Source organism: Pleurodeles waltl, chromosome 5 (assembly GCF_031143425.1).
Source record: "Pleurodeles waltl isolate 20211129_DDA chromosome 5, aPleWal1.hap1.20221129, whole genome shotgun sequence".
Lineage (NCBI taxonomy): Eukaryota > Metazoa > Chordata > Amphibia > Caudata > Salamandridae > Pleurodeles > Pleurodeles waltl.
Window position 1 is genome coordinate 445,481,369 of NC_090444.1, and position 25,270 is coordinate 445,506,638.

The following is a 25,270-nucleotide window of genomic DNA, read 5'->3' on the forward strand; positions in this document are numbered from 1 at the left end:
CATACTAGTCCAGAAATTCATGGGCAAAGAGAGCAGTGTAGTGCTGTACAACACAATGTCTGTTTACTGGTTCGAAGATCTCTGGTCAGAGGTTTTAAATATGTAGTGACTAATAAAAGGAAGGGCTTTTGCATTGAGAACTGTGCATTCTGTGACGCATACTAAATCCATGGTCATTATCAGTGCAATTATACAATTACATATAGTGCATATAATGTTCATTGAGTTGTTGTGCTGTAATCCTTGCTTAACTTGAATAAAACAGCCTATATGGCTCAACTCTGAAATGTTTCCTTTTGTTTTACATTCATAACGTGCATTTTTCTTCGCTATCCATTGTATCACTTCCATGTGTTTATTTGTTCCTTAGTCATGAAGTCTGTTTTTTTTGTCTCCTGAATTTTTCTTCTGATGCTCTATTGATTCCCGAGATAAATTGCAGGAGCGGCCAGATGTGTGTAGTCAACATGTCAACTTCCTGTAGAGGCAGTGGAGGGCTTCCTGAGGTTTAGGATAAATTGGCTCATCTGTAGTTAAGGTTAGCATGAGGCGACCAGGCTTAGACCAGCTAAGCTATTTCCATGTCCGTGTATGGGGTGAGTGCCTCTTGCAGTATTCCCTCTCCCTCTGCTTTTTTGTTTCAGTTTGACAGGGAAATTGAACATATGACACATGCTATATTTGAGAGAAAAGTTATTTCTTCCATATGTTTCTATTATCTAATATTGACATTTACTGAGTATGTGAAAGGCTTGCTTTAAGGAATAAAATAATTATTTTTTTGCTTAACGTATACTCCATCCTTTTCCAGCTTGTCGCCTCTTCTCATTTTGACAGATAAAGCACCGAAGGTAGGTTGACCTTCCTGGGGTTGACCAGTTTATTTAGAGGTTGATAAACCAGAATTTGATCCCTGATTTTGAAGTCCGCAACACAGCCTCTAAACCTGTCATCCCAATCAGATTATTTGTTTTACAATGAAACGTGGGTGGTGCCATAACAGGTGTACTGTTGTAATAATAATAAAATATTTCAGAACCAGGCAGCTGCTATCAATATAGAGGGAAGCACTTTTTGGTGTTGGTTACTGTGAGTTTTAGCTGTTGTTGTTGAATGAATGATCTTTTGTGTGCATGCCCATACTTACAGTGGTCTTTAGCAGAGTTGGTTGCTTAGCATTGCTTTGTTTTCTTGTCTATCTCAACTGCTTGTGTTTTTTTTGTTGTTGTTTTTTTTTTTTTTTTTTTTTTTACTGGATGAATTTTCTTCCTCTTCCTGAATTTATTCATCCATTGGAGTATAACTTCACCATTTTTCTGATTGAATGGATTATATTCTTCCACTGCTTTTATTCAGGGAGCACCCTTTTTCTTAACACTCCATCTGAGTTCATGTGTTTTCTTGCTCTCTCTGAGTTTGCTGTTCTCCCTTTATATCCCTGCTTCCCCACCACACTGCCTTGTTGCTCTTCCAGGTTATCTGTTGTTTCCACTGCCCTTCCTTGTCCCACTCAGCTTTTTTTTCTTTCAAATCTGCCTCTAAGCATCTCTGTTGCCACTTCCCCCTTTCCACCCTTTCCACCCTAACTCCTCTGTTGCCCCACACCGCTCTCCGTTACTTTATTTCTCTCTTTCATATAGGACCTGCCAGCAGCAAGTTGTTACCACACTGCTTCTTTTGCTATTATATGGGATAAAGTATCCTCTTCCTTACATTATAAGGATATTGCAAGTGACAAGAGTTCGATAACTATAAAGAGGAATGATGCCTGAAAGCTGAATTTGTTTATAAGGTTATGAAACTCCAAGATAACTTGCAGTACCCTTATCATTTACAGCAGGGGGTACATTATCCATTATAATAAATGGCCACATCGTCACCTACTCTCACAGACCACTTAAAACCTTAGTGCATAGCTCTTTCATATGAAAGAGCGAGCATGTTTGTAAACATGAAGGATAAAAATAAAAACTCTAGTTCAAAATTAAACATATTCAATTTCTGCTAGATATTTGTTGTAAGAAACAGTTAATACAAGTCCAGTTTAAAAAAAAAAAAAAGCTGCAGTACCTCAGAATGTGTAGAAACATGCAGAAAGATTGTAGCTTTTCTCTATCTAATGAGTGCAAAAAACAAACATTCTCTCTGCTTTTCATTGTAAGCTAAAAAATATAGCAGAAGAAAGAAAAGCAATGTTCCGTTCTCGTTGCTTTGAACAGCTGCTTCAATTATGTTCTCTGACCTGACTTGTCTTTCATCTCCGCTGCTGGCTCTTGCAGCAGGCATTATGACTTTTGAAATTGACTTTTACAACTTATAATAGTCGAGTTCTGACGTTTTATCTTTGTAAATGGCGACTGGGTGTGTCATAAGTCCCAGATTATAAAGAAATCAGAGACTGCCTGTTTATAACGGGGAATACAGAATCCTGGGTAATATAAAATTATTTTGCATACCTTTTTTATATATTTTTTAATTTATCTCTCCAAGATTGGTGTCCACCATCTTGGACTGGTACATGTTTGAAAAATGGCCGTCGCTGTGTCATGATGAAAGTGTTTGTATACACAATAATGCTATGGCTACTGCAGCATCATGATCCATGTGTGTAGATATGTAGTAATTCATGTTTTTGTTTACCTCCTTAAGTTAGGGCCGTGTTCTTTTTCTGATTTTTTTTGTTTTTTGTTTTTTTTTAATCCGTGCAATACAGCACCAGGAACAAAGTCGGAAGCTAACTCAATTGAAAGATGAGACATATTGGTTTTGCTGGTGCTTCTTAATCAAAGGTCTGCAGTTTAAGATGTTTGGTGGTTTAGTTTTCACTTCTTGGAGGATGGTTGTAATATGCATCTCCACATTCCTTACACACCTATTTACTCTGTTCTTCAGAGCAGTGTCAGGAAGGGGGAAACAGCGTTGGTTTGCGAAATCGGATGCCTCCAGTAAGTGCTTCTGAGGCATGGGCAAGTTCTAACTTGCTTTGTTAATGAAATTTGTAGACGAAACGGAACAATGAGCAACGCTGCGAAGAAATGCGACCCCTCCGAGACATATCATCCGACCGTCCTAGTGGATGCCAGCCTTGTCAAATCGTACATTTATATTATTGTGCCTATAAAATTGTTAATTGCCGAATGTGATTTGCAAGTTCCTCTAAGATTTCAGCACAGGATTGTGCAGTCGAAATTTTCCAATTGGATTTGTTATCAGGTGGAGTGTATAGGTTCAATTGTTTCCTGGGTAACCAGCAGACATTCACGCCTTCCCGCAAGACAAAAGCGATGTTATCTTTATCCAGGGAAATAGTTTGTGCTATGTCTCTTTTCTGCTGCCTCTTCTCAAGGTCATCGGCCTTTGGTCACGGTGTCACTGAGGATTATCATCTGGTCATTGCCTAGCCAGCTCCACTGGAATAATAGCCAGAGGTCTCCAACTCTTGTTACAATAAGAGCTACTTTTGTTCAAAGCAAATCCTCTAGAGCTACTAATATTATTTGAGATGTAATAGTTACCACATCAGAGAAGATTACATTAGTTGCCGCAATAAGCAAATATTACCAGCAGTGATTATTTCAGTGCATCAGGCATGGTTGCTATCAGTAATGTAAAATGCTTTGTCAATTTTGAAATGCTCTACATGGATAATACAAAACACACAATGGCTGCATTCCCCAAAGCACCAAGTCAAAAATATTAGTAATAATTCTCCCCAGACCTGTTCTATTTTTATCACTCAGATATCAGCTGTAAATATATTTTGAAAATGCAATCATTTTTCTCCAAGCATCAGCACTATGAGTACTGAAAATGCACACATTTTAGTCTCAAATACATATTTTTCAGTTTTGGAATACATATATTCAGCCAAGCAAACACTTTTGATTTAGTTTCCTGAGCTGCACACAGGAGAGTTACTTATGGGTAGCTGGAGAGCTAATAGTAGCTCACCAGCTACTCGTTAGAGAAGCCTTGTATATAGCCAGTATTTACTAACTGCCAACATTCCGAGTACATAGCGATAGTTTAACACTCTGTTTTATTGAAAGTGGCTATTACACGAATACCAATGAACCTAAAGTAGGCAGAATTGTAATCCTGCTGATCTACGCACTTGTAGAGCCTATAGAGCTCCTGTGTTTTTGTACACTGTAGGTCCGTGCTTGAGAATGAAAGTTAAACATTAGCAACTAATTCTATCAGTGCATTGAAGGGATCTGTTTCTGCAGTAGTGGTGTTGAGTGTTACGGTTCATTACGGGTAGGATTGGCAAATAGGTATATTGTGGACAGGGCAAAGGGTCAAATTTCAGGGCACAATTCAGGACAAACGGTCAATTTTACAGACCTCTCCACGGAGAAGGCCATACGCCACTACTTATTCAGTGTATTCATCTACTCTTTTATATACTACACAGTGTCAACCCTCTATAAACAATCTCCCCAAACTTTCTTGGCGAGAAAGCAACAGCAACATTTTGAATATGTTTATAAACTTTTAAAAACCCTGGTTAAGTGACTTTTTCACCTTCTGCGTACAATAATTTGAAAAATCCCATGAGTACTCCATGATCTTCATATCAAGGAAGTGCTAAGCAGTGCGCCACCAAGTGCTGCACAGTACACCATTCCCGTTGTGTAGCATGCCCCCACCAATGGTTTTGTTCATCCCCACACATAGCACGGTGCACCACCACCCTCAAAGCAACATACTACACCCTCTGAACAGTGCACCATCACCAGCTGTGTAGTATTTGTTAATGCTCTGGTGGAGACAGTTTGGGCTGCACAAGGCCAAGGTTTTCTCCGATTTTACATAGCTATTCAGCGCAGTGGTGGAATTGCAATTAAATAAAATGGTTACTGTAATAATGAGTGCAATTGAGGTGAGCTGAGTGAACGTGTAGTCAAAGATATGGTTGAAAAGAAGAAAGTAGAGCGTGGCCAACAGTCATGGCTGCATGGACGTGATCCACAGAGGCTCTGCGTCCAACTCTGCAAACCCAATCTGTCTGCTAGTCCACTCAATTCATCTCTCAAGCTGCTACATTTGCTGGGGGAACACCTACAGATGCTGGTGATATGTTCCTTACTGTATCAAAATCAATGCAACACCAAGTGTTCTCCTGCAGCCTCTCTGGCAATACGGCATCATGGAGGCACTTGGGATGGCCTGGCAGCTGTGGCAGGGAGAGGAATGTCTCTAGGGGCCACCACAACTCAGGTTGCCTTCCCAAGATCAAGGGTCACTGCATGGGGTGACCAGGAGGCAGCGCAGACTGCTGAAACTGACTGAGCGCCCTGACCAGATTGCTGCCTTACCTCAACATGGCAGCTGGCACGCCATGGCTCCCCCACACACTGGCGGCAGAGGAGTGAATGAACTTTGGAGTGCACAATGTGGTGAGATGCTACTCCTAACCAATTAACCTTAGTGCCCTACCTGCATGGTGGCAACGATCTCCAAGCACCTACTTCCTTCTGAACTCATCGCACCCTCACACTGCTCGCTCCCTGGTCCCACCCTATGAGTCTGGGCCCACTGCAAACAACTGGACTCCAGCTGCTCTTTGGAAACGACCTGACTGCTGTTCCCTCATCCAGTGGAGGCCCTCAGAAATGGATATTGAGAGCTGATGGCTGCGCCCGGCACAATCACCAAGAGGTTTTGGGGGAGAGGACCCAGGCTATCTAGGGGATGAGTAGGCTCTACTTCACCTCTCTAAAAGAACTATCCCAGTACCGTGACTAATATGCCACATACAGAGAGTCCCTACTTTTGCACCAAGACACCCCACGAGCTCCTGATTTCAGTGTGCAGACCTGAATCCCCCTTCTCTTTGCCAAGGTACCGCCTTCTACCTACAGGTGACTGCTGCTTACTAGGACAGGGGTTTGCCTCACGTGGTTGGCTGATCACTTTCTATCTGCCTGCCTAATCAGGTCTGCTGGACTGGACCCCACCGGCGGTCGGTGTTGGCACAGATCGGCTCTCCTCGTTTTCCTGGAGGTTCCTCTGGCCTGGTTCCTTCCCTGATTGCTGGTCGTGACATAGTGGCCCCTAGCCCTATGCTACCAGCAGCTTATATGCCACCAAAGAAAACACAGTTGAACAGGGTGTCAAGTTACTTCTCCCAAGCAGCAGCAAAAAACTTGAGCGAAGCTCTACACTCTGGCTAGACCATGACCTTGACGAAAGACAACCGACTGTCCTCACTCTGATTTTAAGAAGGAACTCCAGTAGGAGCTGACAGCAGATCAAACATCCTCTCTGGAGATGCTAAGCGTGGACATCAGTGCCAGGCTTTACTCACTACAGGCCATTGTAGACTCTGTGGGAACACTTCCATCTCGAAGTGAAATACCAGGACCTGGACCGTAGTGTCCACATCGACAATCAATATGGAATTTATGGAACGCAACTGCAAACGGCCCTCAAGTGCGAAGACCTGGAGAACCGCTCCAGATGGGACAACATCCCCATCCGAGGTCTGGAGCAGGGCGCAGAGGTACTGGACCTGAAAGCCTTTGTGGTGGGCATTGTCTCGAAACTCTTGGGAGAAGATCATGCAGAATTGAAAATAGATAGATTCCACAGGGTAGGGCCACAAACACCTGGAGAAGGGACATGCCCTAGGGTCGTTCTTGCCAAGCTCCATTCCTTCAAGAGGAAAGAGATGATTCTTCAGATGGCTTGAAAACATGACCCGGTTGCATTTCAGGGTGCCACATGCCCCCCTTTTTTTTTTTTTTAGGCCATTGCACTGGCTACCCTATTGAGACAATTGCAGTTCAAACCTGTAACCGACCACTTACGCAAGGAGCATGTTAAATGTTGCTGGACTTACCCCTTTGGCATAGCCTTTGGGTACCAGAATAAACAGTCCCACTTCACTGATCTTGAGGGAGCAGCGACCCTGCTAGGCCTACCTATGACAGCACCTCAGAGCGCCGAGGGCGAAACGAGAGAGAACCCTGCAGATCATGTACGGACTAAACTCTGTGGATACTGGCAGATGCAATGTAATGGGGGCACACTGGCAAATACAATTTCCATACACCCCTGCTGTAGAATCCGGGTAAGCTCCATTGCTTGACTCAGACATGGACACGATACCTTGAACTTCCCTACTGCATGCACCTAAGGCCTGCTATGACTATGAATCCGGGAACTGATCCCACAAGAGAACTGTCTAAGGACATCCCCCAATACCCCCATTTGAGAGAGAATACTTCATTAGCACAGCGCTGATAATATAGGCAACTTAAAAGAAGCTGGCAGAGTATGGCCGTGGACATGGAGCAACGATCCCAGACCTTATGTGGTTTGAGATTTGTTTTTCATACCTTGGGGAGCCAAGGCTCCCATGTTTTTATAGTTGTTTCGTATTGTTATTGCATGTGTGAGAAACGGGCGATGATGGGGGAGGTTGGGTTTGTGGTGTCGAGAGCGTTGGGGCTGGTCGCTTTGGGGTGGATACTATGGAGCTGTAGTTGGAGCCTCTCCCACCCTGAGCCAAAATTACGACATCCATACATTTAGTCCCAGTGACTTTGCACACTGTCTCCTGTAATATTAAGGGCTTCAACTCCACGGCCAAAGTCCATGAATTGTGAAAATAAGTATTAGACTGATGCTTCGATGTGGTAGCACTGCAGGAAACCCACCTCAAATGTAGTGAAGACCACAGGTTAAAAGACAAGTCTTACCCACTGATCTACATATCATCGGCAAATACTAAACATAATGGGGGTAGCCTCGCTTTTCAACTCATCCCTGAAATTCCAATTTATGGGCTTAGTCAGATAAGGAGGGGAAAATACTCATGGTTAAGGGCTTCAATAGAAGCCATAAATGTACAATTAGCCACAATTTACACACAAACACGGGCCAAGCGCATTTCCTCCTCTCCTGCGTCTCCCTTCTAGGAGGGTTTGTAGAGGGGGATATTATACTACTGGGGGATTTTAATCTCATTTGGGAATCCCAACCTCGACAGTACTCACTCTCATCAAAAATATATACAGGCACTTTTACAAAATCTAAGAAACTGGAGCTGTAGAAGCTTGGCCTGCTATACACTTGGAGATCGCTTCACCCGACAACACAGAACTACACATTCTTCTCTCATTCCCACCGTACATATTCTAGACTCTGCCACATATTTGTTAACCAAGCTTTATAACATGCCATCACAGCCACCAATGATCACCCTATTACAAGCCCAGATTATGCCCTGGTTTAGATCATCCTAGACTGGCAGGCCCAGAAGCACTCCTTCCTTGGGTGTTTTTTCCAAACCCGCTAACACCAGATTGACCTTTAGAGGCAAAATCCGTGAGTCTATTAGGGAATATAATTTTAGCCCAACGACCCATGAGACACTAACCCCTCTATGACCTGGGATACCTTCAAGGTGGTTATATGGGGGAAAATCTATCTTGTTAATGTCCACCCTCATACACTAGAGAGAGGGAGAGATAGAGACACAAGAACTGGAGAAAGAGATCCTTCAGACTGAGCAAGCACATAAAGTGAACCCCATTCTGACCATTCAAAAGAAAGTGACAGCTATCCACGGGAAAGTTAATGCCAAATATACTAATACGGCAGAATTCACCTTATTGCGTCTCAAACGTACTACAGGGGGTAACAAAGTGGCCACTCAGTTAGCTTGACAGCTCCAGGCTAGACAGGAAAAGGAACAAATAGATACAATTCAGGGGATTTAGCAGGAACTGGTCTAAACAGAAGATGGAAAGACTGGAGTATTTCGATCCTTTCAAAAACCCTTCATACTTCAGACACCCCTAAACAACTGCAGTACCTAGCGAAAGTGAATATGCCCAAAATTACACCCACTCAGTTAGAACTACTAGAAGAGCCTAGTGGCAAAGAAGTGGTCCAAATGGCGATAGACTCCCTCAAGTTGCACAAATCCCTGGGACCAGACGGTTTGCTGCTCAGTTTTACAAGACATTCAGTTCTGACTTAGTGCCGCACTCGACTACCCTGTCAAACTGGGAAAGACCCCTGCAGCTGTGTGTCTTACTGACTGATTTCACTGCTTCACCTTGAAGTGAAACTGTACACTAAAATTCTAGCTAATCGGCTGGAAGACATCCTGCCAGACTTGATCCATCTAGATCAATTTGGCTTCATTAAAGAACGGCAGACCCATGAGAATCTCAAAAGAGTGATTCACTTAGTGGAAAAAGCAACCAGGGAACAAATCCCAACTGTGCTACTGGCATTAGATGCTGAGAAAGCATTTGACCGGGTGGATTGGAACTTTCTCTTTCATACTCTTCATCACTTTGGTTTTGGGGGCAAATTCATAGCCGTGATCTGGGCAACTATGCACCCCTCCCCCTGCTCCATAGTTCAAGTGAATGGGACCGCTTCTGACTTCTTACCACTAGAATGGGGCACCAGGCAGGGGTGTCTACTTTCACCCCTTATCTTTGCCATCAGTATTGAACCCATAGCTGCTAGAATACTGGCTTCCCCACGGTTTGTCTTTTGGATTGGATATCCATAAAATATCCTTGTTTGCCAACAATGTCCTCCTGATTCTCACCTCCCAGCAAGAATCACTGTCAGCCGTACAAGCGGAACTATAGGTTTTTGAGCCCATTGCTGGCTTCAAGGTTAATCTCCATAAGACTTTTTTACTTAACCTTAATGTCATCACAAGAGAAATGAAGGTGATAGCATCCTTCACCCCCTTTCAATGGGTTTAAAAGGAAATTGCATATCTAGCATAAAGATCCCTCCTAGAGTGACTGACCTCTATAAAGCAAATTATCCCCCACTCATATATGCAACTAAAACAAGACTTTAAGAACTGGACCCCTCTATATTTGACTTGGTTGGGACGCATCAATGCTAAAAAAAGGACACTATGACTGAAAATCCTATCCCTCTTCCAGGGCATTCCTTTTGATGTGGAACAAGACTTTTTTACAACTCTCTGCTCCATGTTTGCTGCTTCTATCTGGCAAAGTCATAGAGCCCGACTACCACATAAAATATTAACTACTCCTAAAGAGGCGGGAGGTCTGGCACTCCTGAATCTTCCTCTTTACTATAAAGCGGCACAATTGCGAGTAATAACAGAACGGTCCCTGGTGAAATCTGACAACCACTGGCTCCATATGGGCAGGGCATTGACTGGAAAAAGAATTTGGAATGTCCTATGGAAGTCCAATTGCCCACCCAACACCTACATAAACACTCCCACTAAAACAACTCTGAAAGTCTGAGATGGGGCAACCCATCTACACAACCTTACAACCTTTCCTTCGCCCTACACTCCTGTACATTACAATAAGGCTTTTCCAGTGGCTTTTATTCCCAGATCCTTCGACGCTTGGTGAAAGGGAGGCTGCCTTGCCATATCTGACCTCATCCATCGGTGGGAAATCCTTAAATTTGACAACTGCCACTGTGACTTTAACCTGACAGCCACAGAGCTTTACCACTATAAGCAACTAAAACACTGGGTGATGCAGTCCGAGTTTGGCTTGCAGCCACCATTGATCTGTTACCCACAGAGAAATTTGTGCACCACCCAGGAGGGACCCTGGGATGTATCTGCTTTCTCTATTCGCTCCTTGCCTCCTCTGCCATTACTACCACTCCTAGACATATACCTCTGTGGGACCAGATATTAGGAATGCCAGTTGCCCCGGAACAGTGGCGTAAACTCTGAAATAATATAACCAGATTTAACAGATCAATGGATCTCTGGGAAACACACTATAAAGTGCTTTACAATTGGTACCTACACCCAGCAAAACTTCATAAAATATTTGCTAGGGACTGCAGATAGATGTTGGAGGGGCTGTGGGCTCTTGGAATGTTTTCAACACATTTGTTGTACAGAGATTTTAGCACAGATGAGGGAGATTTTGAGCTACCCTTTTCCCCACAGGCTGGACTTTTTCCTCCTGGGGTTACACGACACATCCCTTAAACATCAAACGGCAGCAAAGCGTTCTATCTTGTGGTTGGACTTAGGAGCCGCTAAGATGGCTCTGGCGGCAGCCTGGAAGAAACCTGAGGTGCTATTACAGTGGCATGCCCGCCTCTGGCAGGCCCTCACCATGGAAAGAATGTCATTCTTACAGACTCGATAAAGTTTAAACTACATATGGGGTCCATTGGTGAGGTTTCGGCCTTCCTCTCTTCTCCTGCCCCATGTGGACGAGTAAGCTCCACCTGCTTTAGATTTAGGCTTCTCCGGGGAGGCCCTAATCCTGGCCCTCTCTGGGTTCCTCAGCTCCTTCTGATGCACTCATTCCCACTTCTCGCAAACTAGCCTAATGTATAGCTACCTCACACATGCAAGTAGTTTTGTTTATTTGTTCCCACCATTTTGGCATGTTGGGGGTTATATTGGGCACAGATGTGATGGATGCTGATATGCCAAATGACATTGATGACACTGACGGACCTCTATGTATGATACTGTCTGTTTTGCAAATGGGGTCTCATATTCTGACATCTTGATATGTATAATTTCTATGTCAAGGAAATCAATGAGAGAAAGTTTGAGGGGAAAAAAAAAAGAACAAAGTATTCTGTAACTATTTTGTTGATCTGTCACCGCCGGGAATCTTCATGTAAAATAACACATACCTTAAAATAAAAAAATTAAAGTTAAAATATTCAGAGGGAAATGCACTACTTTATCATATGAAACCTCTATTGGTTGATGTGTTCACTGCAGATGACTGCTTGTGCAACCAGAGAGCCACAGAATTGAATCATGGTCGGTGCAGCAGTGAATAGTGACGTTTGTATTGTTAGTGCTGTGAGGTCCCAGCCTGTGACAGTAAGCACTGTTAGTGTGTAAGTCTTTATTTCAAACTTGCACTACACACAGTATAAGAAAGGACGCCACGACATGCGCAACAACATAGGTTTAGGTTCTAAAAGTACTTCCAAAGTATAGATTTTAGTCATATGCAGACTGTACCTAGTGCAGACAATGTTTATAAGTATCCATTAAAGGCACACATTCCCCAGCTATGGTGGTAATACACTTAGTGCACCTCCCAAAAATAATACATCTTTGATATCAGGAAGCTTCAAGTGACTGCAACAATTAACACCAATACATGGTTCCAAGCAGCCTTTACATTTGCAGAACAAACGTTTGTGCACATTTACATTTCTTTCAGGTAGCGGGCACAGTGGCAAAACGGTTTATTTCTTGTTTAGTTCTCTGCCCCTCCCTTGGCAACAATGTGTAGGTTACTCCCTCCCTCTTCACCTGAGGCATCTTAACTGTCGAATTAACCATTGTCTCTTAGCAGAAAGGCTAAAATTATGGACAAACGCCTTCCTTTGAAACATCAGTTATGGACAACAAACTTCAGGGTTAAGTTACGGACAGTCTGTGTAAATTACGGACAAGTGGACACTCTAATCACGTGGGACTTATTTTAAGATTTACTTAAAATATCTGGTTACCGTTTATACTGCAATGAAGTAGATTCCATTAGGTTGAGCCTCTGCATACCATAGCTGTTTACTTCACATGAATCGCCCTACGGTGAGTGTGTAAGAGAAAGTATTTCGAGGCCTTGCTGAGTAACCTTGCTCTAGTTGAGCAATGCGGAGTACCATTTTTAGGTCACAGCCTGCCAGACAACGCAGCTGTCTGGTTGCGAAAGGCTTATTGGGGACATGTTGATAGCTGACCTGAAAAGCAACTTGACACATTGCTTTCCATTGGGGTTTTTGATGTTTCTTTCTTATTTTATTGTTTTTTTTTTATCCAATGGTTTTGTTTGTTTTCACCTGTCTGTTTAATGTTCATCCCTACCGTAGAGCATAGCCTGTTTCCCATCTCTTTGGTTGGCTCCTTTATCCTAATACACATGTTTATCTGGAATTTTTCTTTTCTTTCTAAAAGCCCTCCATGAGAATACATATGTTATGAAATCCCTTTTTTAATGAGTTAATCAGGTGAGATTTTAAAAGGAATTCATGACTCTTTAGAACTTAATATTACTATCCATGCCATCGGCAGTCCTTTCTCATGAAGGGCCTTGAACAAGCTAATTGCTGAAATGGGGTGAATGAGAGAGCCCAGTTTGTTAAGCCCCACTACCTGAGATGCTACCACCTTTGTGAACATTTTCTAGGAAGATTTCAGGCAGACTGGGAGGATCTTGACCTACCAGTGTTCTTCCTAGATGAAAAAAATGTAGAACCTAGTTGCAAATAGATTGTTCAGGTTAGCATAGTGAAAGTATATTGTTCTGAGAAATACACCCAGGAAGATCATACATAGAATTTGCTACAAAGTCTAGAACTAGATTCTCTTCATACCGAAGTTTAGCAGCTTGAGATCTGTTCTCAGATAAAAGTTGTCAGATGAGATCTGCATCAGAAGAACCAGCATTGTAAGCATTTTTAACTCATTTCAATTAATAAGCGGCTCATTATATGGAATTACGAAATGTGATTCATGTGGACAAGATGGTGGGGGAAATGAAGAAAGCGTGTGAGATAAAGTCAGCAATGGCCTTCATGACTCTAGCACCCCTAGCGGTTCATGTGTACCATGTCGTTGGTGTGATAGGAATATGGACGCCCCTTGGGGGGGTCATTATAAAATAATTATCTGAAATACATGCTATATTAGCGGGGCAAGCTTTTAGTATTTGGAGCTAGAAACGAAATTCACTGTCGCGCACATAATACCGACAAGGAATAACAAAACATGAGACAGGTTGCACGGAAAACAACAAAGTGAGAAATTCCTGGAAATCAAATGTAATGTCACATAAGAACCTTGGCTTAGCTTCCGTTACGGCCATCAAATGTGACCAGTCACCACGCCTGATAAATAATTTTATTCCACAAATGTTCATATACAATCCAAGGAAAGGGTTTGAACGTCTTTAACAGGTGAGTAGTGAGAGTACAGTGCACAACCCCTTGTAGCAAGATTAAAACGACTGTAAACATTCTTATAGGCCATCTCCAGTTTCTTATACAATTGATCCTTGACAGGTCCATTATCCGTGACAGGAGAATGGCTGGCAAACATTACTTCTAGTCCCATTTTTCCTTCTCCAAGGTATACTGACAAGTTAGGAAGCTTCAAAGTGCAATCTTTTCCTGTACATGCCATTCTCGAAGTGGAAGAACTTTAACAATATCATTTACTGGCAGTCTAGGGTAAACTGCGACTCGGAGCTTCTGAAACATGGATTCACTAGTATTGGGTTTCCCCCTCATCTGTGTGGGGAGGCGGGTGATTTAGAATACCAGCCAAATACTGCAACAACTGGGGGTTGTGTGACCTGTTAGTATATATCCCTCTTGGCTCTGAATGTTCTTTCCCGCTTTAATATTCAGGGGACAATCCCAAAGATGAGGAAGAGGTTGAAGCAACAAGAAAGAAGGCGTCAGATGATGATTAAAAAGGAGATCCCCATTTTCTTTCCTCTCATCAGTGCCCTAGAAACACTGTCAAGCATTGGGAGTCGAGTGGGAGTCCCCATTTTACCATCATGGATGCTGAAGACCTCATGGAAAATTCTACGCTGCTTCCCTCTATTTACCTCTTCAGTGGCACCTCTTCTTGAGTGCTTACAGCAAATCATTATGACTGAAGGTACAAGCTAAACCTCAAAAATGCTGATGTCCCTCTCCGCCTGATCCTAATAGAAACAGTGAATCATGTCAAGTGTATCCCAAACATTGCCTATTCAGACTTTCTAGTGAGTACACCAGCGTTATTGCCCAACTAGCCTTAACAAAAATGGTGTTAGTAACGTAACGCCGGAGACTCATTTACAAAACATTCAGGAGCTATTAGTATATGATGCTTGCAGTTCTGTTGTCCCTGCAGGGCTATGGTTGCTCCATTCCACAGCATTCAACAAGGGCACAGCAACAGAACAGCAAGGAACTCTGCCTCTGTGTCACCGCTGCACCTTATAATCCGTGGAAATGCCATAACATCACTTGGGGACTGCAATAACTAGCTCCTGCATCTGCTCCGAGCACTAATACATGTATTAAGTTGGCCTGGAAGCACAGGTGCAGGTGCTCCCGGTGGAGCATTCTTAAACACAAGAGTAGGTGATAGCAGCTTAGCTTTGCTGCCTTTGCATCAGTCCCATGTGCATTAGCGAGTCGCTGGTGATAGTCTCAGCTAGAGCTTTAAGCAGTCTTAGGTCCATTTATTTTGAAGCGTTGTGCTTTTCTTAGTAGTTTTCCTCATCTTGATAGCGTTGTATTTCACTGGTTACATTTTAAGATCGTTGTTTTATTATGAAAAAACTTTAACCTGCTTGTGTCAACCAACATTCTTTGAAAAATTAGTCAAGCAGTACAGCTGTTGTTCACATGATGTCCCATATAATACTCCTTCTTTGAAGAGTATATGTCCATAGGCTGTTGGGGTTTTATTCTTTTATTTTAGTTGATCTATTATGTAATTGCTTGTGTCATGGGAAACTCTATCTGAATTCAAATCCCTTTTGGTTTAAGACCTGTTGCTTTTTCTGACCCTTCTTGCCTAAAAGTATTGGCAAACCACTGAGTCTCGCATGTGTGAGAGCTAATGGCTCTGCCAGTATCTTTTAGCTATGTTGTACAGCAGGATGGCTGCTATTCAGTATGGCTAAAAGTTAATGGTGTGGCATAGTGGAGTGGTGTAAGGTAGAGCGAGAGTGCTGAAGTGTGGAGTGGCATAGAGCACCCTATAGTGGCACTGTGTTGAGTGGTGCTCTACAGAGTAGAGTGGCAGGAGTGGCATAGAGTAGAATGATGTAGACTGGTGTAGAGTAGAGAGGAATAGAGTATGTGGAATAGAATGACTTAGAGTGAAGTGGTTTAGAGTGGTATTATGTGGAGTACAGTGGCACAGAGTGGGGTGGTGTGGAGTACATAGAGTGGACTGACATAGAGAGGCATTGTGTTGAGTGGAGTAGAGTACCGCAAAGTGGAGTGGCATCAAATAAAGTAGAGTGAGGTAGAGTAGAGTGGCAAAGAGTGGGCTGGCATAGAGTGGCATTGTGTGGAGTAGAGTAGATTGCGTAGAGTAAAGTGGCATAGAGTGAGGTGGAGTGGCATAGAGTACAGTGCATTGAAGTGGTGTGGCACAGAATGGCATAGGGTAGCCTAGAGTTGTGTGGAGTTGAATAGAGAGGGGTAGAGTGGCGTAGATTGCTGTAGAATGGCACAGAGTGGTATTGCATGCAGTGAAGTAGCGTAGAGTAAAGTATAGTGGTCTATATGGAGTAGAGTGGCATAGAGTGGGGTGGAGTGGTGCTGATTGCCATAGAGTGGGGAAGAGAGGAGTGGAGTGGCATAGAGTGGCATTTGTGAAGTGGGGTGGTGAAGAGTAGAGTGGCAAAGAGTAGAATTGCGTAGGGTGAAGTGGGATAGCATACAACAGAGTTATAGAGTAGTGGGTGTAAGTAACTAAAGTGTCACTAAAGATAGCAGATAGGGTGAAAGCAACCTAAATAAGAAGCTATATGTCTGTATTAAAAGTAGGAAAGCACATTGCACATCCAGGAATAATACCAAAGCACTTATGAAATTGAAAAAATGATAGTGCATAGAGCAAACACAAAGAAGAACACATTTACTTGGGCCATGCTCCAAGGAAGAGTTAACACAAGAAGGGAAGGGAAACCTATATGAGCTAAGCAATCGAAAGATTTCAAATGCGAGTGACAACTAAAACAACTAATGGTATGTTGTGGGCGAGTTTTAAGCCCACTTAATTGTAAACGATATGTCTTGCAGCACAGCACTTGCACTATGCAGGCTAGACCTAAAAAGAGTAGGTCTGTTTTGACGGAAACATGCCTTCCTCAGTGGTGTTGATCTACAGTGAGTAGGAATTCTAAGTAATGGGCTCAAAGATTTTAGTAACAGTTTAAGAGATTCAAAGTTAATAAGATTTTGTATGAATCTGTGCCTGATTTGAAGAGGAGTTTGAAGCAGGGTGAATTGTCAAGGAGATCCATAATGTCTTCAGAGAGTGTTGATTTGGATATGGGGTTCTAACTTCTTATTGTATGAGAACACTTTAGCTTCACGAGGAGTTAGATAGCATGAGAATCCAGGAGAAGAAATGCAACGTCTTCTAATTTTCATTAGCTTCTTCTAAAAAAGAATCCGCATGATAGGTACTTATTTATAAGAAATTGAATTATGATTTGGGGTGGGTGACTGCTCTCCTCAAGGACAATTTCAATCCTTGTTAGGATGAACCCTCAAAGTCACTATGGTAACCTGAGCTCAACTCCCTTGTTACTATGTCACAGCACAAACAGGCTTATCTTGGAGAAGTGTGTAAAGTATTTACTCACTACCAAAACATTAATGAAGTTGAAATGCATCACACTAAGTATTCCTGATCGATTTAGAAACATAGAGTAAAATGTAATTTACAAAATGGCAAACGCCCAATAAGGGGATTGGGAGATATGAATTTCAAAAGTTTTGAGTAGGAATAGCACCAAGAAGCATAAAGTGCCAATAATAGTCAATGATCACGGTATACTAGGACCTAGTCACAATTTTACGCTGATTGCAATGAAGCTCAGGTCCGATACCCGACCAGGTATGTCTTGTACAAGAAATGTACTTTCTGACTTTAGTCCTTTAAGTCCCAGTCCATCACAGGTAGCACTTAGCAACTCAGTTTGTCAGGTAGAGGTTCAGTCAAGGTTAAGTTGCCACTGCTCAGCTGGACAGTTGCAAGAAAAAGCCTCTTGTAGCGTGCGGTGTTCCTGTAGCTTTAATAAGAGGTCAGCCTTATAACTTTGGAGTCCACTCCTTTGCCCTAGGCACACGAGAGAGAACAGGTCTAGTCTTCTAGTCTCTTCTCGGATAGCAGGTTCAGTCCTCTTCTGAACTTACACAGGCCCAGGACTGTTCTGAAGTAGGTGTCTGGTGATACCACATTAATGTCTGGCATAAGCTAGTGGGTGGAATGTCTTGTAGGTATGTCCTAACCAATGGGGTGAGAGTTTCAGGGTCTGACCCTACCTACTTTGGTCATTTTATGATGACCGAAGTCTTTGACTACACTAACCTGGGTTCTGAGGGCTTAGGTGGTGTGTAGGGAGCATTGTATTGTAATCCTAGTGTCCTCCCACATCTAACAATAAAATCCAGTTTGTGGCAGTCACTGTTCCTAGAGACAGAAGTCTGGTAAAACAAAGCATGTTTTTTCAGCAACTCAGCCGTGAATACAGAAGAATTGTTTTGAAATCCTGTTTCCCTTCCTTTCAAGTGCCCCCCCCCCCTTTCCATTGTTATATGTAAATCCAACAGATCTACCAAGCATGAATTAGTGCCGTAATCTCAAAAGGGATGCTCACATACCCACCAGGCATATCCTGTCTGGGTCAGAGAGGTCATCTCTGCCCAGTGAGGTCAGCTTATTCTTAGCTCCTGGGAAGCATTTTGCACCTTTTCCCTTCTATACAAATGCTAATTTCTGGCTGGATGAAGTGGGAGAGCAAATGCAAATGGGCCTCCAGATGCTTTAGGCAGGGAAAGAGTAACTTCATAAAAGTACCTTTTTAATTAATATTCATCAAAAATCGAACTCGCCATTGAATTGGATTTTGAATAAATATTACAAATAGTTGTTTGCTTATTTTCTAGCTGTTTCCCAACCACAATTAGCATTATTAAATGTAATAATATAACCCAGTGTTTTCCTATGGAACAGCCAGCCTTGTATAGTGAAAATACATTTTAGGGCTTTTTCACTGCAAGGACTTGTTTAACCTTAAACTTTTACTTGTATTTTTAAAAAGCATGAGCTCTTCCTTATGAGCAATAAGGCATACTTGGGGGTGACTTGTAAGTATTTAAAAGAAAGATTTTGACCTCTGTCAAAAGGGGTTATTTTTACAGGTCGAATTTACAGTTTAAAAACTACAACAGCCAGGCTACAAATAGGAGACCTGCAGTTACATTTGCACTGTCACTGTAGTGGGTGCCACTATGGGTGCCACAGTCCAATTAGTGACATTTAACTTACAGGTGCTGGATACACTTTCTACCATATACTTGGGACTTATTGGTAAGTTAAATATGCTACTTAGGGTTATATCAGTTTCACCAGCTTGAAAGAGGAAGCACATGTGCTTTATCACTGGTTAGCAGAAGTAAAGTGTAAAGAGTTCTATAGCAGGCAAAAAGATAGGGTCTCACAAAAGCTGAAAAATCCTAGGTGTCCCTGCAGAAATGGCAAACTTCCTGCACTATTGATCTTTCAATGTAGGTTAAAGAGAACTAGCTCTCTTAGTGACTCCAGTATCTGGTTCGGTACGAGGTTTGTTGTCAAGATAGGTTCTACTTGATACCTAATTTCCTTCCATTTGCTGAAATACACATTTTACTATTGGCAGGAACCTGTAATATCCACTCAAACATTGAAACACATTCCACAGTAAAGGGGTTTGCTCAGGACTTTCTCATATCATTTTAGTGAACATGGATACGTTGTGGAATTGAAAACAGCTGTTTTGTGCGAGAGTTTAGTGAATTTGGTAATTGAAAAGCAAGTAAAAAGTAGACCAAAGGTTCATTAATTTGAGTTGTTTTTTCAGTTTCTGGTTTGCTGTTCTGTAGTGAAATCCACTTGATAACTGTTTTGGGGTTTCCAAAATGGTCGCCACTGTTGTTATAGTGATATTTCTACTGTCAGTTTGGCTGCCATTGGAGCCTGGGAAAAAGAGATGAGAACACTAGATTAAGACCGTCTCCTTCCTGCAGGCATGGTCACGTTTACGAGGGGATCCAATTTTTCGAAGTCCAGTCACAGTCTTCTCTGGTGACTGGCTGTGTTTTTTGTGAATCGTACGTGGTGGAGCTCTTATGGTATTTTTTCCGAAGTTTCTTAGTACTAGGTTAAGATGTTAGAACTTGATTACTTGACATAGTTGATTTGCAATGGGAAAAGAAGCAGGTGCTAAGTGTTTGCGCTTGTCTAATCCCTGGCTAAAGCCTCACTTGTGACTATTTTGACCTTTGATAGCAGTATTTCTTATTGTATGTGTGACTGACAAAAACTGGATTGTTCAGAAAATGTAAAATATCATTGCATTTTTGGGCATGCTATGTATACATCAAAATAGGTATTTGATTTAGCTGTGATGTGCTGGCAGGCATTTTGGACACTAGTTAGTAATTTCAGTTTGCAAATATATGTTGGAGACATCCCGAAAGCGTACTTAGAAATGTATTCTGACCACTGCTTAACATTGGCTGTGGTAAGCAATGGTTATATTGCCTGCTTTCAGTTTGTGTCCGAGCTTGTCAATCTTGTGGTTGGCTATCCCATGGAGCATTGCCTCTTTGCTATGTGTGTTTGCCTGGTGTCTGTGCTTGACGTTGGGGAACTATTTTTTGTTTTTGTGTAAGCATTCACAGAGAGTGTGTGTGTTTGCAAGCCGTCTCCTTTATGTACTTCTCTCATCCATTGTGCTGCTGCCTGTCCATGTGTTTCCCCCGCCCCCCATGTTCATCTCCATGTTGCATCCTCCCCGAGTTGCTTCCCTGTCCCTCCTAAGTCTCCTGTGTTGCTTCCTTGTCCTGTGTGGCGTCTGTGTCGCACATCCCCCGCTCTCCCCTTGTACCTTTTGTGTCCCCACACCCTTCCCATGCTGCTTCCATGTGACCCTGCATCCCCATGTTATTTCCGACCCACACCCCCGCACTACTTTATCTCCCGTTGCTTTTGCTCCCCTCCTTTAAAAAAAAAAATGTAAAACACTTTTGTGCGTCTTGTTCTAGTGTTAGTTACTGACCGCCAACTAAAATCAAAACAAATTGTAGGTGTGCATACGTTGTGCATATGCCTAAAAAATGATGCAGGTGGCCGCATAATACATTTTTGCTGTTGTACTTTAGCCATGTTAGGTCTCAAAGACGAGACCAATTGACTTTGCCAATGCTTGTTTCTTATTGGTCAACAACATTTTACCGTAAATGTATTCAAGATAAAAACAGATGTGAAGCACATACATTTGTGAATCCTTGACATTTGATATTGCGTATGTCTGCCATGATCTGGAAGGATTCGAGGTGTAATAGGAATTATTATGATTTATTAGAGTGGTAGAGTTGTAGGACAGCTAGCATCAACCTTTTGAGGATGAGTATTTCAAAACGGAGCATTCAAAGGTCAGCAGCCGTGCACTGAAGTCCCACACTTCTATGTCTGTGGGGTGCAGAATCTTGTGTTTTGGAAACGCTTCATTATTCACATCTTTGTAGGAAAATCGGCACAGCACAACATGGTACAGAGGAGCTGCTCCACGTCAGCATCAAATGCTTTCACCTAGATGGCCTCCTAAAGACAAGCATTGGCAAAGCTAACAGATCTTGCCTTTAGAAAGTGTCCATTTATTGACATTCCCAGTGCTTGTTTTCCTTGGCAAATTAATAGAGTTAATGTGGTCGCAGTTACGCTCATCTGTAGCAGTAAGCTTGGATTAGTACTACTCATGAACTCTGCTCCGATATCAATTGTTTTGCTGTAGTACCTCCCTAATCTGACTGTGGTCACCACATCTAATGTCTTTGCAAGTCCCTAAACACAATAAGTTACATTCCTTCAGATCTGGCGATGCCAGATCAAGAAGACTGTCTGCTAAACTACAAGAAACTCGGCAGTGGGACAAAGGTGTAAATAAGGACGGTGGTTGGTTATCTGTACAAAAACCATAATCTTTTCATACCAGACAGTATGGCCCTCATTTAAATGTTAATCCTGAAATACATGCTTTATAGAGTGACAGACACAACACAGCCAAAAGTCATGCCCAGTGGCTCAGCACAGATATGCTGATCACTGGTGACTCCGCAATCATTCTGCAATTTACAACACAGAGCTTCAAAAAGGTCCCAGTTTGCTGACAGGGCAGCTCCTGGGATCACCATACACATTCTCTCCCATCAGTGCTCAGCCAGACAGCACCAGTGGCAGAGGATGCCCCATTGCAACACACAAACGGTTTGGGAGCATAGAAGTGCTGAAGGTTTAAAGTTCTCCTTTTAATATACCAATTCAAGGTCAATAGCCGCTTGCCACATATACTTACAGCTGCTTCAGTCAAATGATGAATATTTGTTTAAAACAGTATTCCTGCGTTAGACTGAAGCTGCATGTCTGGACCTATTTTGATTCAGCATTTAGTGCGGACTCTGTTCTGTACCATATAGACTAGGCACTCAGGAAAATGCGTGTGAGCGACACCCTCTGAATAAAGTGATAATTCTGCTTTTCTTTTTCACTCTTCAGTACTACCCACACATCTGCGGGATACAGTGTGTTATTTTCATCTGGGCTACTTTCCCTTCCCCTCTTGTAGCCCTAGCATTTTAATGTTGTGCCCTGGTGAAGGTGGTTGTCCACATTTGGGTCTGACACCGAAACACTCGTGTCGGTGGGAGCAAAGTGGGGAAAAGAATCGTATACTATTAAGCAGATGCTTTCAAGAAGATAAAGGGGATCCTGCACTACAGGAGCTTGAATTTATCCCTACAGAATGTTCTAATGTGTTCATGGAGCAAAGTAATAAGATACTGGTTATGTAAAAAGGATACTGTACAACGTTTAGAGGGGTAAAAGTCTGTGCAGATATCTCTGTTAGCTTTGGTTTACAATAGATACAGAAGTAGTTGACTTGTTTTTCACATATTTTTTCTTTTTTCTTTGTGTCCCCTTAAAATTCTTTTTAATTGTTGTGAGATGGTAGTTGCAATTGAGTTATGCTTGTCGTATGATTGTGATGATGCATGAATGCAGGTTGAGTTTTTGATAATAAGATGTGGGGAAAAGGGTCTGTATAGCCTTATAGAAATACTCTTGAATACTGTGTTAGGTAATAAATATTGTGCACAGAAGATGAATTGTGTGTATAAAAGGAATTATGTTGGCAGTAAAAAAAAAAAAAAAAAAAAGTTAATATAAACATATTCCTTATCGGGCTCAACACATATGTTTTAAATATTTATCACTTGACAGTAGCAGCTGAAGTATATGTGGAACGCAGCTATTGATCTTGATTTGTTTTTGATTTCCCCTGGATCCGCCCTTTTATATTGTTCATTCAGGGGCCCTCTTTTCTTCCTTAGACTCATTGTAATAGGCAACATACCACACCACTGGATAGTGTTAAGCACACTAGCAGTTCCTCCCCAGAGCACAAGTTATCAGGTGTGGCCCTGTATTTTTCCATTCTAATATTCGTAGTCTTCCATTTATAAGGCGAGTATGAACAAGCATTGGCAAAGCCCGTAGGTCTCACCTATGAAAGAGCTGTTGGCTTTGCCAATGTGTTTTAGCCATGTTGTACACCTTTATGGCTGCTTTTTAACATGGCTAAAAGTTAGTGGGTGGAGTAGAAAAGAGTGGCGTAAAATGTCATAGAGTGGAATGGAAAAGAGTGGAGTAAAATGTTGTTGCATAGAGTGGCGTGTTTTGGAGTGGCATACAGTAGAATGGTGTGCAGTGGAGCGGTGTAGAGTGTTACAGAGTATAGTGCAGTGGAGTGGAGTGCAGTGGCATAGAATTCAGTAACATACAGTCCAACGTCGTAGAATGCAGTAGTGTAAACTAGAGTGTTGCATGGTAGAGTTTAGTGGCATAGAGTGCAGTGGTACAGGGTGGAGTGGTGCAGAGTAGAGTAGAACCAAATGCAGTGGCGTAGAGTGGTGCAGATTAGAGTGGTGCGGTGTAGAATATAGTGCCACAGAGTACCATGACCTAGAGTGGAGTGCTGTAGAGTGGAGTGCTGCATAGAATAATGGCTTAGTGTGCATTTGCATAGAATGCAGTAGTGCAGAGCTGAGTGGTGTAGATTGCAGTGGTGTAGAGTGGCACATATTACATTGGTGTATATTGAAATGACGTAGAGTAGAGTGGTGCTGAGTACAGTACAACAGAGTAGAGTGGACTGGTTTAGAGTGCATTGGCATTGAGTGTTGCAGAGTATAGTGACTTAAAGTACAGTGGCATATAATTCAGTGGTGGCCAAAGCAATGGTGTAGATTAGACTGGTGTACAGCAGAGTGCAGTGTGGAGTAGTGTACACTAGTGCAGTCATGTAAAGTGGCACAGAGTGAAGTTGCCTAGAGTAGAGTAGAGATGTGCAGAGTAAAATATAGTGCCCTAGAGTGCAGTGGTATAGAGTGCAGTGGCATGGAGTGTTGCTGACTGCAGTAGCATAGAGTGGAGTGATGCAGAGTAGAGTGGATTGGCATAGAATGTAGTAGAGTAGAGTGATGCAGAGTAGAATGTTGTTGAGTGGTGTAGAGTGCAGTGGCACAGAGTAGATTGCAGTGGACTGGTAAAGAGTGCATTGGCATAGTATTACAGAGTGTAGTGACAAAGAGTGCAGTGGCGTAGAGTGCAGCATAGAATTCAACGGCCTAAAATGCAGCATCGTAGACTGCAGTGGGGTACATTAGAGGTGTCCATAGTAGAGTGCAGTGGTGCAGAGTAGAGTGGCATAGAATGCAGTGGTGTAGAGTAGTGTGATTTAGAGTGACATAGTGCAGTGAGGTAGAGTGGTGCAGAATAGAGTGGCATAGAGTTCAGTGGCAGAGAATGCAGTGTTGCAGATTAGAATCTCATAGAGTACAGTGAAGTAGAGTGCATTGACATAGAGTACTGTGGTGCAGAGTAGAGTACAGTGGTGAAGAGTGTAGTAGAATGGCCTAGAGTGCAGTGGCATAGGGTAGATTATTTCAGAGTAGAGTGGAGTGGTGCAGGGATGATTGCATGGTGTAGGGTGGCTTACAGTAAAGTGGTGTAAAGTGCAGTGGCACAGAGTACAGTGGTGCAGAGTAGATTAGAGTGGCATACAGCGGATTGGAATAGAGTACAGTGGCATGGAGTTAAGTGGTACATAGTAAAGTTCATTTGCATAGAGTGCAGTGTTGCAGAGTGGCATAGAGTGGAGTTGTCCAAAGTAGATTGGAACAGCCTGGACTAGAGTGGTGTAGAGTGCATTGACATAGGGTAGAGTGGTGCAGAATAGATAGGTGTAGGGTGAAGTGGAGTGATACAGAGTGGAGTAGAGTGCAATGGGGCACAGTGGAGTGGTGTAAAGTGGAGTGGTGCAAAGTAGAGTTCAGTGGTGTTGAGTGATGTAGAGTGGAGTATGCATGGTGTGGTAGCCACTTCCATTACAGACAACACATTTTAAATTAAAATGACAATTAACTTTGGACAGACATACAGTTTTACTAATAAAAC

At 42.5% G+C, this 25,270-nt stretch overlaps 1 protein-coding gene across 6 annotated transcripts in view; it reads left to right on the forward strand.

Moving 5' to 3' along the window:
- The window catches only part of CEP68 (centrosomal protein 68), a 138,463-nt gene that overhangs the window by 13,510 nt on the left and 99,683 nt on the right, over positions 1-25,270 (forward strand). The window lies entirely within an intron of this gene.